This window comes from Cyanistes caeruleus, chromosome 22 (genome assembly GCF_971803275.1).
Source record: "Cyanistes caeruleus chromosome 22, bCyaCae1.hap1.1, whole genome shotgun sequence".
Lineage (NCBI taxonomy): Eukaryota > Metazoa > Chordata > Aves > Passeriformes > Paridae > Cyanistes > Cyanistes caeruleus.
In genome coordinates, this window is record NC_141722.1 from 4,535,594 (window position 1) to 4,552,721 (window position 17,128).

Here is a 17,128-nt window from a genome sequence, read left to right on the forward strand (position 1 = left end):
CAAGGCTCCTCATCCTTCTCCATATTTCTTGGAGCACCAAAGTTCCTCAGAGGGAGCAGGACCCACTCCCATGACTGCCCCCAGCCATTGCCTCTGCAAAACAAACCAAAAAACCCCATTAATTGTGGCAGGAACAACATCACTGGGAAAAAGAGCAAAATCAATGTTTGCTAAATGAAAAAAACATCTAAATTTGGGGGAAATATATTTCCTTAATAACTCCTAAAAGAGAGAGAGGAAGGGAGGAAGGGACATGAAATTTGCAAACAAATTATAGAATAGAAATAAGGTTACAGGCTCTGATGTTTAAAAGGAAACTTAAATTTCTGCCTGGCTAAATTGGAGCAGCTCTGGGGACTCCTCCATGCTCTCCTTGTCTTTAGGCTCCCAAAGTCCAACCAGTATCTCTGGGGGTGGCTGGATTTAATGGTATCCTCTAAAATGTAATAAAACCTGCAAGTGATGAACAACTGGGGAAGTGCAGAACCACTGGGATTCAAATTTAATTCATTGATTTGGAATTCAGCATCTGAGAACTCCTCAGAGATCACAGGTTATTTTTTATCATGCTGGAGAAAAGCAGGCAGGATCTAGACAGAGGAAGTGATGTAAAGTGTGCCTAAACAAAAATCTTAGATGAAAATTTATGTATTATGGGTAATAGTCTTGATTATTTGAAAAGGAGTCCTGGAATATATTTAGAATATGCTGAATCAGGTTAAATGACTTCACTAACCTGGGATCCAAGCACTTACCCACAAATTAACAAATTTCCTGGGAAATGGAAAAATTGAGGCCTTGGGAAATAACTCTGCAGCTCTGTGATGCTGCAGGGACTACCCCAAAACCCCTGGAATCACCTCCCAAATCATCTTTTGCATCTCCAAAGGGGAATTCCAGGTTACACCTGTCCCTCTCAGCAAAAGAACTGACATGTGACAGGAAAACTAAAGGAAAGCAGCACTTTTTATCATCCTGCAAGGAGCACTCTGGGATGCACAAGTGGCACAAAGATGTCCCAAACATCTTCATCCAGCTGTGCCAGCCCCTCCCTGCCACACACCCAGCTCAGGGGCTCTGCAGGTAAAAGAAATCAGAGTTCCTGGAAGTTTTAAGGCTGTGTGATTGTGAAACAAGGAAAAGCAGGGCTCTCTCACTTTAATTCAGCATTAAACAGGCCCCGAGCTGCTCTGGAATCTCATTGCTGCTTTCCTCAGCCCAGCTCTGAGCGTGTTCCAAGCACTGCAGGGCTGGGGTTCACGTACAGATGGCTCAGAGCTGGGGGTGAGGTAGGAAAGGGACAAAAGGAAAGCATTCCCACATTCTCATGGAGTGTGCAGGGTCCTCTGGGGCAGGGCCAGTAGCTCAGGTCAAAGCACAGCCACATGTCCCACGAGCTGCTCGGGAACATCCCTCAAACCCAGCTAAGCAAACAACCCCGAGAGCCCAGTGCCAGCTCCAGCTGGCATCCTGGGGCGTTCTCTCCTGCAGTTGTGGCAGTTTTTGGAGGTTATGAAAAGTTTACTGATGAGAAACATTTCGGCACATGGGGCCAACGGGATCAGTCTGGAGGAAGAGCTGTAAATGACACGAGAATGTAAAAGTGTGGTGGAAGGTCTGGGGCAGCAGCTCCACACCCTGAGAAGAGCTGGTTGTTTGTACATCCCAGCAATTCTGGGCACCAGGGGAATTGTCTGTCTGCTCTGAAGGTGTTTATGCTGCACTTTCTAAATATTTAAAGCCATTAATGACATTAAACGCAACTTGTGCTCCTCAGTGTTTTTTTTTCACTTCCGTTTGTAAGACCAGCTATTCTTTTGTAAATAGGAATTTGATACAGCAATGGGCTGGGAGAGCCCTGAGCAGCCAGGGATCCTCAGCAAACAACTTTGGTGACTCTCTTAAACTCATCTTAGCAAATTTCTCTTGGGAAATAATACCTTGTTTTGATTTCTGTGTAAGAAACACTTGCAAACAATACTTTTTCCCCAGCACAGGCTTCCCAGTGATCAGTTCAACTCCAAACACCCACTCTGAGGCAGAAATCAGCACCAAAATTGAACTGACAGATAAGAAAGCAGCAAATCTCAAGGGAAGCTTCCTCCCTGGTTGGTCTGCTGGGAGCAATTCCATGAAGCTCTGCCAGGGCTGGATACCCATCCTCACTGGGAGGCAATATTTGGGTGCAGCAGGAGACCAGGGCAGTGTTTATCTGTCTCCCAGTGCTATCCATCACTGTGTTTACCATATTTTCCTTTTCTTTCCATAACTCCTGGCTTCACTCATGTCTGGGTGTTTTCTAACCAGCCTTGAGGTAATAAATCAAAGCTGTCAGTGTTGGAAGAAAATTAATGTGAGAAGTTGTTCCAAAGGCCACCAACCTTTTCCCTACTCCCTGTGTGCTGGCTGTGTTAATCCAGGATTCCTCAACAGCTTTCAAAGTTTTCATAATTTCACAAAGTTTTGAGGCTCCAGATGTCCTTTTTTTGTTTGTTTGTTTTTGTTTGTTTGGTTTTTTGTTTGTTTTTTTTGTTTGCAGGGTTGCTTTGTAACCTGCAATAGCCCAAATTCCTGGAGTTTCTTCAGGTTTCAGAGAGAAATGAGGGTGCTTAGCACAGCTCCAAACCTGACCCTGGGCTATCTCCAGCCAAGCCACAAGCAATACCCAGACCCTGAGCTGGAACACGTCAGGGGCTGAATCTGGGTTGAAATTTACAGAGGAAAAGGCCAAATAATTAGAAACCAATCCTGCTCCTGTGCCTTGTAGTGATGACGCCAGCTGAATTATTCATCGGGAGTTATTTATCCCAGGAATGTGGCTGGCATTTCTGCTGAATACATTACTTGCAAGTTTTGATTTCTGGTTTCATTACTCACCCTGCTCCAACCCCAACCTCCTAATTTCTGAAAGTCTCTTTTCCAAGGCTGAGAAAAGAAACACTTGGGACACAACCTTCAGCTGATGTGGTCCAGCAAAACGCCTCCCTGGGAACGGGCAGCCTGGCAGCTCCAGCATTTTCCCTAGAACTCTGGAAAAAGCAATGTTCTTACCCCATTCAGCTGCAGATGAACTCCGTAACCCCAGGCAAATCACTTGGTTCCCCCTCACCTCTGGCTGCACATTTATAAAATGGACAGAGTATTTCACTGTAAGATACTGTAAGGCCAGAAATGTTAAATTGCCCAGTTACTATGGAAACTGGGAAAGCTCCTAATGCAGATGGATGAGTGAAGAGCAGATGCACCTGACTGAAAAATCATGAGCAGTTGGGAACTTCATTAGGTAAAATCATGGTGTAATCAAAAGGATTGGGGGAGTCACCAAAAATTCAATTAATAGAAAGTAGCTGCTTATTAAATTTGCCTCCGGGCAGACACTGAAGGTTTTCCCTCGAACATTTTCAAACTCTCAGTTTTAATTGTTCTGTTGAAATTTCTTCTGAGATGTTTTGGTAGAAACTAAAATTCTGTCCTACCAAACAAAGATTATTAAAACCAGAAGAGTGATTGCAAAATTAGCCAGAAGTCTGAAGACTGAAACATATTGAGAAAGAAGTTTAATTCCAAAACTAAAAATCTTATGAGCCACTTAAAGAGAAAGTACCAAGCAACTGCTGAAGGCAACTATGGCAGTTTTCCCTCCCCTGAGACACTGCTGTTTTAATTAAATATCCACAAACATTGCTGTTCCCTGCTTTTGGATCAGAATTCAGCTGTCAGCTGCCCAGCTGGACATCTAAAGGTAGCTCAGAACTTTTCCAAGCACAAACGGAGCAAAGACTTCAACACCCAGGCCAGTGTGTGCCTGTTAATCACTGCAGCAGAAACAGCAGAGAGAACCTCACTTGTTTTCTCTGATAATGTCATAAATAAACGAGTTTTGCTTTCTTAGTCCTCAAAATCTGAGTGGTGGATTTGGTCTTCAAAAAGGTGTTTTAGATATGGAGGTTCCCTCCCTCCTTCAACACATCCAATTACAACACTTTTGAGGCATTTCAAACTTTAGAACTCCCTGTTGTCCTATCAAATTATCTGGGTTTTTAACATGAGAAATCATGAGAAATCCTGGAAGCAGCATTTACTGAAATGAGGCTGATAAGTTTTGGGGGTTTAAAAATGGGCTTGCCACAGCCAGTGGCTTCTGGAGTCACAGCCAGGTCTCGCTGGGGCAGAGCACTCAAGGCTTTCAATTCCTTCAGGGAATGAAAGCCATGGAGCTACTGCCAAGGGAAATGCTCGTAATTGAAGCAGTGATCGAGGCTCTGGGGCCCACAGGGTGAGGAGAGATTGGATAAACAAAGCAAATCAGAGCTTCACACTGCACCATTCCATGGGTGAGGATTCCAACTGGCAGCATCACCCCTGGACCACTCAGGGATCACTTGGGTAACACTTGTTAGGATCCAGCAGCCAAGAGCCACAGGTACCACCCAGCAAGGTCTCCCCAAAGCCAGGGCTCACCAGAACTCTGCTCCACAATCATCACAGAGGGAAAGTCCACACCCAGACCCTGCCAAATCAAGAATTTTCCTCCTTGACCCTGGAGGAAAAGTCCTCCTGTGTTCAGCGCAGATGCTTCCCTTGGGTCATGGGCTTGGCAGATCCTTGCTGATGTTCAAATCAAGGCCTCCAACAACAGGTGCAGCTTTTTGGATAGAGGTTTGTGCCAGGAATTATTTTGAAGATGTTATTATTGAAAGAGAAATGTTTTAAAATTATGGTGGCAGCAGTGCGGTAATGGTAACTCTGACCTGGCACCACACATCACAACCAAGATCCTCCAAATTATTTCCAAACTATCTCCTCGTCTCTGCTACAAGAGGATTGTCAGCTGCTTAATTATAATGAAAAGCAATTAATAATGCAAATAGTTTGCTGATAAACACTCTCTGCACTAGGCCCCATGGCATTGGTGGACAATAGTCTTCAGTGGGATACTGTGTGCAACAGTGAGAGAATCCAGCCACATCCAGTTTGGAATGGGGCAGAACTGTTCCCTGCTTAATTTCAGGCTACACCAAGACACCTGAAGACTTCAGCTGTGTATGAAAAGCATTTTATGATTCCATGGATCAGTTCCCAGTGAGGAACACAGTGTAACCCAGGGCAGGTGAAGCTCCAAATGCCTCCAAGGAAGCAGAACTCCAAGGATGAGGGCAGCCAGTGCACAAGGACAAAACTCCCAAACAACTCCAGACATGTGTCACCTGGCCCCTCCAACAGAAAGGGAATCCATCCTGTGTCATTCAGGTGTCACCTGGTCCCTCCAACAGGCAGGGAATCCATCCTGTGTCATTCAGGTGTCACCTGGCCCCTCCAACAGAAAGGGAATCCATCCTGTGTCATTCAGGTGTCACCTGGCCCCTCCAACAGGCAGGGAATCCATCCTGTGTCATTCAGGTGTCACCTGGCCCCTCCAGCAGGCAGGGAATCCATCCTGTGTCATTCAGGTGTCACCTGGTCCCTCCAGCAGGCAGGGAATCCATCCTGTGTCATTCAGGTGTCACCTGGTCCCTCCAACAGGCAGGGAATCCATCCTGTGTCATTCAGGTGTCACCTGGTCCCTCCAACAGACAAGGAATCCATCCTGTGTCATTCAGGTGTCACCTGGCCCCTCCAGCAGGCAGGGAATCCATCCTGTGTCATTCAGGTGTCACCTGGTCCCTCCAGCAGGCAGGGAATCCATCCTGTGTCATTCAGGTGTCACCTGGCCCCTCCAACAGGCAGGGAATCCATCCTGTGTCATTCAGGTGTCACCTGGTCCCTCCAACAGACAAGGAATCCATCCTGTGTCATTCAGGTGTCACCTGGCCCCTCCAACAGGCAGGGAATCCATCCTGTGTCATTCAGGTGTCACCTGGTCCCTCCAACAGACAAGGAATCCATCCTGTGTCATTCAGGTGTCACCTGGTCCCTCCAGCAGGCAGGGAATCCATCCTGTGTCATTCAGGTGTCAGCTTTCACCTCGCTGCTCACTGAGGGAAAGGCGATCCCGCCGTGTCTGTCCTGCACAGGGCACTGAGCGAAGTCATTTGCCAGCGAAAATAAACAAATGAAAGGAGGCTTTAGGGACACCAAAGGGCAAAACGTGGCACATCACAGGGGGCTGCCCCCGGCAGGGCTGGCACTGCCCCAGGGCCGCGGTTCAGCAGCACTTTGCTCCTGCTTGCTATCCTCGCTGCTTATTAGCCTGCATTTGCAATGCTTAAAACTCGTAAGAGCTGAATCTCCCCAGGCCAGGGAATCTCCTTCCTAAGGAATGGATTTTACCCCTTACCCTGAGGTTGACGGTAGGGCATTAATAAATGGGAAATCCTTGGTGGGAAGGCACTTAATGTCAGGAATACAGAGAACTGGGAAGGAAATCTGGTCTGGTATTTTAGGAGTGGGAAGTAAAATCTGATGTTACACCTTTACAGGGCGGCAGACTTCTCATCAGAAAGACTGGGAGCTCTTCATCCAATGCACATTCAAACCTCCCTTTATTTATTATTACTATTATTATTATTAATGTTATTGCTGTTGTTGTTGTTATTATTGGGTTTATTTCTCTCTAACAAACTGGCTTAATGATGGGAGTTAATTACACTGCAATGCCCACACTGTGGTTTGAGCTAGGCACACCCTCCCATGTCCCAGTGCCAGCAGCAGCCAGGGAGCAGCTGCAACAATGGGGAGGATTTTCCAGCTCACTGTGTGATTTGATCTCTCTAAACCCCCCATAATACCGACTGTAAATCATTCCCAACATTATTATCCACAGAGTGCAACCACTAAGACAATCTGAGGATCCCAGGCTCCTTTCAGCACCCGGGGAAAGGAGCCTCATGGGTGGGATTTGATGAATTCAGCAATTCCACTGCTCCATCCTGCTCCTGCAGCAGGGACAGCGCTTCCCACTGGCTGCGTCCTGCACTCTTCCCACCAATCAGGGGCTTTTATTCTCTTTATTTTCACTTCTATACCCAAATGGTGACGGCTGGAGTGTGGTTGGGCAGAGAAGGTCCAGTTCCCAGTACAATAGGGAAGCGGTTTCAGAGGAAAATCCCATGTTTTCCAAAACTCAGTGAAAGGCCTTCTGCACCCTCCTCTTGCAAAAGCCCTCCTGGAGCAGGAAAATGCTGAGACAATGTCTCTGAACTGAGAAGGGGCACATTGAGATTAAATACTGGGATGAAATCCATCCCTGTGAGGGTGGTGGGGTCCTGGCACAGCTTTCCCAGAGAAGCTGTGGCTGCCCCATCCCTGGAAGTGTCCCAGGTCAGGCTGGATGGAGTTTGGAGCCACTCAAGTCACTGGCTATGGTATGAAGAGCTCATGCACCTGATAAACCAAAATTTTCTGTGATTTTAAGCATAAAAATCAGTCTAATGAAAGCTCAGGCATGACAGTGAACCATCAGTAAACAGCTTATAATCAGGTTATTTTTTTTCTTTTTTACACACATCTACAGGAGTATTAAAGTTAAATAAAAATAACAGAGCTCACCAAGTCTATTCAAATTTTATTTATTTTAGAGCCTCTGAATAACTTTCTGCAGGCTTCATCAATTCATATACTCACACATTAATTATCCAAATCGGTTGTCTAAATCTCAGCCAGTTCTTTGGCTCCAAGTCAACATGTTTTTCACATGTTCTTAATGTAAAAAGCAAGAAATGTATAAATGAGAAATTAACTACTTTGTACTCCTTTTAATACAAAAATGTATCAAGAAAGACCTGACTTTCAAACCCCTACACATTGCCTTTAATTATTTGCTGCAATTAATTTTTTTTGAGCAGCCCTATGAGAGAAGATTCTTCTTTGATACAAAACCAGAATTTTCTTGGGGTAACCATTCACAATTCCCTCCATTTTGTTCCAAAGCTGGAGATGACTGACAAATCCTTTTCCCAAGGAGGCCAAATTCAATCCAAGTCCCTTTTGGGATGCCTCTCCTGACTCCCATCCACATGACCCCTGCCCACCCTGTCCATAAGTTCTGCCAATTGATGGGAGTGATTTAAAGACCACAGACACCAAGGGAAAGCATGGTTTCATTTACTATGAATACAAAGGCAACACAAAAATGAAATGATACATCCAATAAAACTGCTTGCTTGGCTTTAGCAATGAGCAAAAATAAGCAAGGTAATGCACCCAATCATTATATGAAAGGATAGGGACCAAGAAAGATACATCACCAATTACTTAAATAATTTACCATCATCCAGAGTCTGCAGTTTTGCAATGCAGATCTGGAGAACCCTTCCCAGCAATTGGGAAAATCCTATGCGGTGTCTCCACCAGTAGTTCCAAGTTCTCCCCAAAAGGTTATAGGCCCAAAATTTATAGGCCCAAATCATCAAGTCAAAGTGACTGTATTATAGTTTTTATGCTAAAACTAATCTGATGGCACCCTTCCCAACCAGCCATGGCCCAGGCCTCAGCTGAGGGGGTTTTCCCCTAAAATACCTACAAACAGGCCTCTAGTCATGCCAGTTGGGAAAGTTTCTTAAAAGAACACATTTTTTGCTGATAACTGCACAAGATTAGAGTGTATTTGTCATCCCTTTTTAGCTAAACTACACTGATGGTGTTAATCCCACAGTGCCCAGTATTCACCCTGCAAGTCGGCTCTGGCCTGCTGCTCAGGCCTCAGCACATCCCCGTGCTGTGGAAGGCAAAGAGTAAAGCCTTTTCTCCATCATCACCTCCACCCCCAGCTCTCCTCAAATGTCACAATTTTCAGCACACATGAGGGACAGAGCCTGCCCTGTGCCCAGGCTGGGAGGCTTTGCTGGGAGCTGTGGATTTGTTCTGTTTAGGAGCCCTCTGGACACCCTGTGTGGGTGGGATTCCCTCTGGTTCCCTCATAATAACCGGGATAAATCATCACTGGGATTGTGTGGGATCAATGGAGCAGTTCAGGAGTGTGGCCTGCCTCCCACTGCTGAAATCTGAGTGCTCCAACCCCCCAGCTCTCAGCCCTGGATCCCAATAACCTGTACCTGTGGGTATCCTGGTGTCCCTGATGCCTTTTCAGGGCTGCCTAAAAACAGAGGACAGACAAAATTACGAGAATAAAAAGTGTTTGTATTTACTGAAGGCCCTTTGGGTACATTTCAGGCAGATGAAGCCTCCCCAGGGGCTCCACCCAAAATGGATCATGGGTCACGGATTTTCCCACTTTCATAAATTTGATACATTTGCATATTGAGGGTTAATCTCCCAATTCCAGCTTCAAGTAGTGAAGGAATTTACCCCAGTTTTGGCGCCCCCAGCTCACTTTTGTTTTACATTTCTCGTGGCCTGAGCTAGTGAGGTGTCCTTAATTCCCAGGCCTGGAGAGGAATTGTTTTGTCTGACCAAAATGGGAAAGCCATAGCTCACATTCTGTATGGGGTTTAGAGTTATACACTGAAGAACTGCAGGATTACAAATGTATAAAAAATATAAAAGCTACAACCCTATGGCATAATCCTAGTCCCCCTTCCCATTCTCCCTGTACTGTCCCCACATCCTCAGCTGTGACACCCTCAGGCACCACAGAAAACACCCCCATGTCTAAAAAGCCTCTTCATTCTCTTGCAAAGCCCAAAAGGAGAGCAAGTTTTCCAAAGAAAAGCCAACATGAGTGAACAGGTTTTAAAACCGGCCCAGAGTCACCTCCTGTTCTTTTCCTTCTTGCAATGCTTCTTGATTTTGACTGAAATAACATCTTATCCCTGCAGTCAGCTTCAAATATCTGTGTCTATACACAAAAATATAAACATATAAATATTTTCCAATTCCAAGTAGCAGCTACTGAGGGAATATTTGCCTACACAGACCAATAAACTAATCCTGAATGCCAGGTGTGCCATAATAAATTTCTGTCTGCTCCAAGTGGTTTTGATATTCTTGCTGCTATCAAATAGCTCACACGTCCTTAAAACAAAACCGATTTGTTCCAGAAAAATCACAGAGCAGTTTTATTCTTAGCATAAAAAGCATTGTATTCTTTATATCTCAGTCTTCCCCAGGCCAAGCACTACCACAAAAAAAAAAAAGTCCATGGCTGGGAATGGCTGAGTTCTGCTATAGCAGGTTCCAAAAGCAAGCAAATTCCCATCTCACATACACATACTTACCAGGATTGTGGCTTTATTTATCCTAATCTAACCTGAATGCCTGTTTGTAATGTAAGTTAATATCTAAACAGATTATTACATGTAACAGCAACAGCATTCTCCAAAAATCACCGGGATTATTCAAACCCTAGAAGGGAAGAAAGTAGAGAGGAGCGTTTGAGTAACGTGATCTGCCAAAACAGGACGGAAACTCTTTAATAGCACCTTGCCAGAAACAATGCAGGGCTGAGTCTGCTTTAAACAAGATGATTTTTCAGAATATTGTTACTGACTTTTTGTATAGTGTTAGTGAGGTTTGTGTACACTAATAAAAAATGAAAGCTGCTATTAAAAACAAATCAATGGGCTGGGCCTGGTTTTGATCACACCAGAGCTGGCCATTTGCATCGGTATTTGCAGCATCTGTTCCAATTAAGACTTGTTTTCTAGTTTAAAGATATTAGTGCAATCACTAGAGTTCTGTTGAGAACATGAATAGAGCATTGTTCTGGCAGAATGCAGTTAAACAGACTCCACAGACTCTATTAAACAGCTTTGCTGCCCAATTAGAATGGGAAGGAGTCAGGCAGACAGGGCTGCACTGAGTACCCTCTGTTCCACATGGATTTTTATGGATTCATAGTCAATGAAAACGGCTAACGTGGAACATGTGTGGGGAAAGCATGGGCTGCAGGATGGCTTGGGGCAGGGCAAGTGGAGCATCCAGCCCTTTATCCAGATTTAATGGACACCAAATTTAGTGACTGTGACCACTGGGTGTAAAACAATGCCCTGAGATGGCACTGTTTGCAGGGAGGTAAAATGGGTTAATGTGAGAATGATGCAGCAGGGGCAGAAATCACTCCAAAGGCTGGGCATGGAGGATCCTCAATCCCAAGAAATGAATCCATCATCACCTCAAACCACACTGTGCTCTGGTGATGTGCCTTCTTAGCAGCAGTTAAGAAGGCCGTGGTCAGAGCTGGGTGAAGGCAATGCCATGGGCACTGCCCAAAACATTTTGGGTTCAGCCTTCAATCCCAAAGCTGTTTTCCCATCCACAGGAGTGCTCATCCATCCTGATGTGCCAGCTCCATGCCAGCAGGGATTCCCTCAGGGATCCTGTGAGTCAGGATTGCCAAAGCCAGCAGTTCTGGATGCCCAAGCCTCCTGGGCAGCTTTTAAGGGAAATGTTCCCTGCATCCCTGCTGCAGCTTCCTAAGGTATTTCACAGCAGAGCGGGTATCCGAGCCTGGCTGCCCTGACTCCAGCTAATTAGCTCCTGGAGCTTTGATGGATGGATTGATTCCACAGTTAAACAGAGATAAATTAACTGTCTGTCCAAACAGAGTTTGAGGGAGGAGGGAATTCTGATTAGAAAGCTATTTTATGCAGTGCTGCTCTTCCTTCTCAGCCAGTGCTGAAAAACTCTTGCTTCCCTTGCAGAGGACGCTCATAGAGCCAACCCAGACCTGCACAGCTCCCCAGGAATTCAGCAAAATCAGACTTTCAGAGCTTCCCCCAAAATCAGCATACTCAGAACTGCAGAGTCCCCAGGAATTCAGCAAATTCAGTTCTGCAGAGCCCCCCAGGAATTCAGAACTTGTTCGTTCATCAAACCCACAGGGGACACCTTTGGCTTTGACTGTGCATTGGTAAAACCACTGATTCTGCACTGATCTCTGCAGGTTGAAGAACTCGCCTCTGGAGTTTAGTTTCCCCACACGTTCAGGAGCATCTAAAATGTGTTTTATTGTGAAACCCATCAAAACACTTAAATTGCCGCCAAAAGTTTGATTTTCTCCACACTCTAAAGGACTTTAATGTTAAAATGTTGCTTTTTTTGTCCTGAAATGAGAAATACCCAAACATGTTTATAAAAGGTGCAATTATAGAACTATTGAAAAAATCTTTAACAACTGTGATAAGGGCTTGGAGAAAGATGGGGACTGTTAGAATTTGAGTACCTTAATGTGCAAATAGTTAAAAAAACAAATGCAGCCATCACCTAAATATGTTAAACAAACAGGCATTGAGCAAGATGAATTGGAGATCATTTCATGTAAATATTAACTTTTAAAGCTTTCCAACTGACACAATTTAGGCAACAGAGAATGTCCCTTTACTTGCATCCTTGTACACTCAGCAGTCCTGGAAGGGAACCAGGAGGGGAAAAGAAACAAAAACAAGCAAATGCAAGGTGAAAAATAGAACTTAAGGTTTCTGCAGATGTGGAGAATGAAAGCTGGCACAGGACTGGACTTCCCTGGATACCTCACCTCCTCAGAAAGGCTCTGGGAATGTTGGCCAAGTCTTAAACTCTCCCTCAGCCAACCCCGTTGTCTCTTCTCTTGAGTGTTAGAACACGTGGCCACAGCAAGCAGAGAAAAGTGCCTTGTTTTATGTGAAAAAAAACTTTAAAAAGATTGATGAAAAAATAGTCAGTCTCTAGGCAGAACAAAATAAAGGTTTTTCTGGTCTTTTCCTAAAATACTCTGACTTTTTTTAGCCACCGTATCTGAAAAGTCTTGAAGATGCTGGTAAGGTCTGAAGAATAAGATCTTTTCATGGTAAAAACAGGAGTCAGACCCCATTGTCCAGGTCCAGGCCTCACACAGATGGTGTTGAACCACCTCTTCCTGGTCACCCATTTTCAATCCAGCACAAAATTCACTCTTTCCAAGGGCCAGAGACCCTAGACCAACCTGTCGAGTTCAGGCACCAGGAGCCAAGGCTTTGTGTTACCAAGTGTAAAAAGGAACTAAAGACACCTTCTCCCAACTCCACAGACCTCTTTTCTATATCTTTCCCCCATCTCCAGAAGTTTTTTCCATCTTTTTCCTCACAGCTCCACAAGCCCTTTTCCCCCATATTTCCACCCCCAGTTCCACAAGCCTTTCCCCCCCATTTTCCCTAGATCCACAAGGCTTTCCCATCTCTTTCCCCCCAATTCCACAAGTGGTGTTTTCTCTATCCCCTCAGTTCCACAAACCTTTTTTCCCTATATTTTTCCCCTGAGCCCCATAGGCCTTTTTTCCTCTCTTGCCCCCTAACTCCACAAGGCTTTTCCCCTTCTTTTCCCCCAACTCCACAAGCATTTTTATCCATCTTTTCCCCCTCAACTCCACAAACCTTTCCTCCACCATCTCCCAGGACAAATCCCTGACACGCGGTGACTGTTGTGATGCCTCTGATCTGCAAATCAACCCCAGCTTTGCTCTGCATCGTTGGTGTTCTGAAGGGAGAACTGCTCAGAGGGACCGAAATGCCCCCCAAAAAGAGGAAAATGATAAAAACTGGTAAAAATAAAGCAGAAAGGGAATTTTCACCCTCATACTTTTCTCACATACTCATATTTTTCTCGGTTTGTTTTTTGTTTGTTTTTTTTTTTTTAACTTCAAGGACCTTAATGAGGCTTAGCCCCACCAAGGAGAACCAAGGGTATGAGATTTTTCTTCTCTGTTGAAGAGGCTTTAGATACAGTAAAACTAATTACTCCTTGTTTTATGCTCCAGTAGGATGAGAAATTCCCTTGAAGCTGGGATGGGAATTAATGCCAGAGGGCAAATTTTTACTGTGTGAGAAAAAAGAAGCAGGCAGCATCCAGTTGAGAGCTCTCTCCACACATTTTTTTAACAATCCCAGGGATGGTGACTCCAGAACTTCACTGTGGAGGCTGATCCAGTGTTTAACCACTCTTAAAGTGAAGAAATTTTTCCCAAAATCCAACCTGAAACTCCCCTGGCCAAATTCAAGGCTGTTTTTCCTTCTCCCATCAGTACCTTGGGGAGCACAGACAAGGCTGAGCATCATCCAGAGGGAATCATTTTCACTCCTAGGGAGCCTTGAAAGAGAGATTTTGGCTTTGCCAAGTATTTCCAAGGTCTGAATGCAAATTATTATTATTAATAGGATAGTTTAGCCTGTCTGGATATACTGTGCAAACAGCAGCAACATTACCCAGGGCTTCTCATGTTTGTGCACTTCAAGCAGATCACCTTTCTCTCTGTAAGCAAGGAACTCTGTCTTTATATCACATTTGGCCTCTTTTTTTTGGTCTTTTCAAAGCTGTTTAGCCTTTTGTTATTATTTTAACTGTTTATTTCTTTAACAGCTCATTATTTTCAGTGGGCTCCTGTGTCTCATTACACACAGTTCAGCTTTAAGGGGAAATGTGTCCTTTATACAGGTTTATTCTGCCTAAAAACATAATCAGAAGTGTTTCCTCCTCTGATAGTCATCTCTGTAAAGACTGTTCTGTGCTTTATGTTGGATTCCTTTTGTAGGAAGTGTTTTACTTGCTTGAAGAGAACCAGAGAAAGTCACAAAAACCTCCAGAAGACATCCTTGATCTGTTTTGTTTGAATCTATAGGCAAGAATTTTCGTTCAAGGCTGGTTTGGGGGACAAAAAGAATTCTTTCCTTGCTTATGTTACTGCTGTTATTTCTACAGGACAGAAGAACTTGGATGAAGGGATGTGATTCCACCCTGACTGCAGGTGGTGGGGCAGGCAGGGAATCTGGGCTGACATGGAGCACCTTAGGCACTTCAAAAAATCAGGAAAAAAGGGAGAGGATGCAAATAAGGCTGGGAGGGGGGATTCTGGCTTCTGCCTGAGGCTCTGCTTTCTTCCAGGTGCCCAAAGATGGGTGTCCCACCTGCACAGCTCCTCAAGTGTGTCACCCTGAGAGCAGCTCAGCTCCCAGCACATCCCCCAGCCAAGAACAGAGCCCTGGTGCAGAATTTAAAAAACCTTCTGCTCCAGAGCTGCCAGAAGAGGAATGAGGCATCAAACCTCAGATTCCTCCATAAAAAAATTGGAATGAGACATCACTGAGGAGCAGCCCCAGGGTGAGGCCAGCACTGACCTACACAGGGATAGGAGAAAGGCTTCATTCATGGGGAGGTTCAACATTCATCCCTGAATCAACTCTGTCACCTCCTCTAGTCTGGGTTAGGGATACCCCTAAAGACCCCCACTAAAGCAAAGGGGAAGCATCTGACAAATTCTCTTCCTGCATTTGGGTGTTTCTTTTCAGAAGAAGTTCTTAAACTAAAATTCAGAGGCTGTTTTTCCTTCAGCACCTCAGGGTTTAGTATGCTACTGAAGACACTCAAATCAGGGTTTTGTGGGGGTAGGGCCTCACATTTGGGGTTTCTGAGCCAGATGTGTACCAGCAGGTACCAAGTAATCAGTGAACTCCTATGAAGCTGAGGTTTTGAGGACTTAAGAGGAGAAGATGCCTCTGCAGTGCTCTCACCTGCAGAAACCATATTTAGAGAGAACTGGGTTCCATTTATCAAGGCACTTGGACCAAGTGAAAGGCTGAGGGACAATTCCAATTTTAGGGTATTTCCAAGTTTAACAGCCCCTTAAATCCAGATTTTTTTTGGAGGGGAGGGTGTGATTTGCTTTACGAAATAACAGCTTTTATTATCTAATAGATGACAGCAACACTCAAATACTCTCAGAAGGCACAGGATTTTCGCTGCTCATGTCTGTCCCCCAGTCAGTGGTATCTCTGAGCACCCCCACAAAGCAAAGGTGTCCCCAAAGTCACAGCCAGTGTCACACAGCATCACCAGTGATGAGTTCTTTGGCCTTCCCCACTCCCTTCCCAAACAGCTCCCACAGCTATGGGGTGCTTGGCACAGGCCTTGAGTGAAACCCCAGCTCAGCCAAGACACTCCTGCAAAAGCAAACTGGTTAAAAAAGAAAAACAGCCCTTAAAGAATTTGGGAAGCTGATTTTCAGCCCAAACAAATTACAGGGAGAAAGAGGGGCTGGGGAGGGCACGAAGGAGAAAAAGAAAGCAAGCTCTGGAACCACTGAATTACCCTCAATCCTCAGAGCCTGGCCAACGCAGCATACGAAGGATTGCCCAGACAGTTCCAAAAATGACACATCACCCTCTTCCTGCCTCATTCGTGGCAAACCCACAGCAAGCTTTTGGAGCTGTTTTTTTCCCTTGTAATGCCCCAGAATTGTCATGAAAGCAGTGAAAGGAGCCAAAGCAAGAGGAGCTGAGGTGCTCAAACATTGCAGTAGCGCCCCGTATTTAAATACCTCTCCCAACCCTCCATTCCCAAACGTGACCCCAGCCAGAGACAGCCCTTTGCCCAATGCCTTCTTTCAAAATAGAAGCCCAGCAAAGGCTCAGCCCCACTAACCATTAATTTTTATTTTTTTTCTAAGTCTAACTGAACTCTCCGATACTCAACCCCTCACAAAAGGGGTAAGTCTGCCTGGCATTTTTTTGGAAGGAAAATGTGGCATGCACCTATTTTGTTTCATTCTGTGCCAGGACCTATAAAGTTACTGTGGGCTGCAGCTCCTGCCAAGTTCTAAAGGTGACAGGGCAATGGGCACCCAAAGGACGCTTCTATCAATGCCCTTTTATTTCCCTCTCTTTCCCCTTCCACCGAACCTTTTTTTTTCTAATAGATTTACTCTTATCTGCAAGTGATTTAAACTCGAAGGTTTACAGAAGATTTAAAGAGTGCGAACACAGTTGGAATGTTTTAAACTAACAGTACAAGTTGCATTTTAAGAAAATAATTAACTCCCAGGGGAGGTGTGGTTCTTGGAGTAATGACAGATTCAAGGCTGGCTTTCCCTATATGGAGTTTCCAAATAATAAAATATCTTTGGTTCCCTACTGGTGTCAGATGAGAACCTGTTAGTGTGCTAGCTGCTGGTGGACTGTCATGGGTTTGGGGGGGGGGGGTTGGTGTTTTTTTCTTTTTTCAGTGGGCCCATTAGTGTTTTAAAGACACAGAGCACAGTAGGTAACCTCCCATGCAAAGCTGCAGCACAAAGCATTGTAAATGCAGAGTTTGTGTATTTACAGCCTTTCCCCATCCCTTCTTCTGGCTAAAAAAATACCCCAAAAATACAATATTTTAATATTTTCTTCTTATTTTGCAGCCTTAATGTGTCTGTTCTTGCTGGGGACTTCTCACAGCCACAGACAAGAAACAGCCCAGTGTAAGTCCCAGTCTTCCTCCTGCCTGCTGGGAGGGGTGGCAGGAC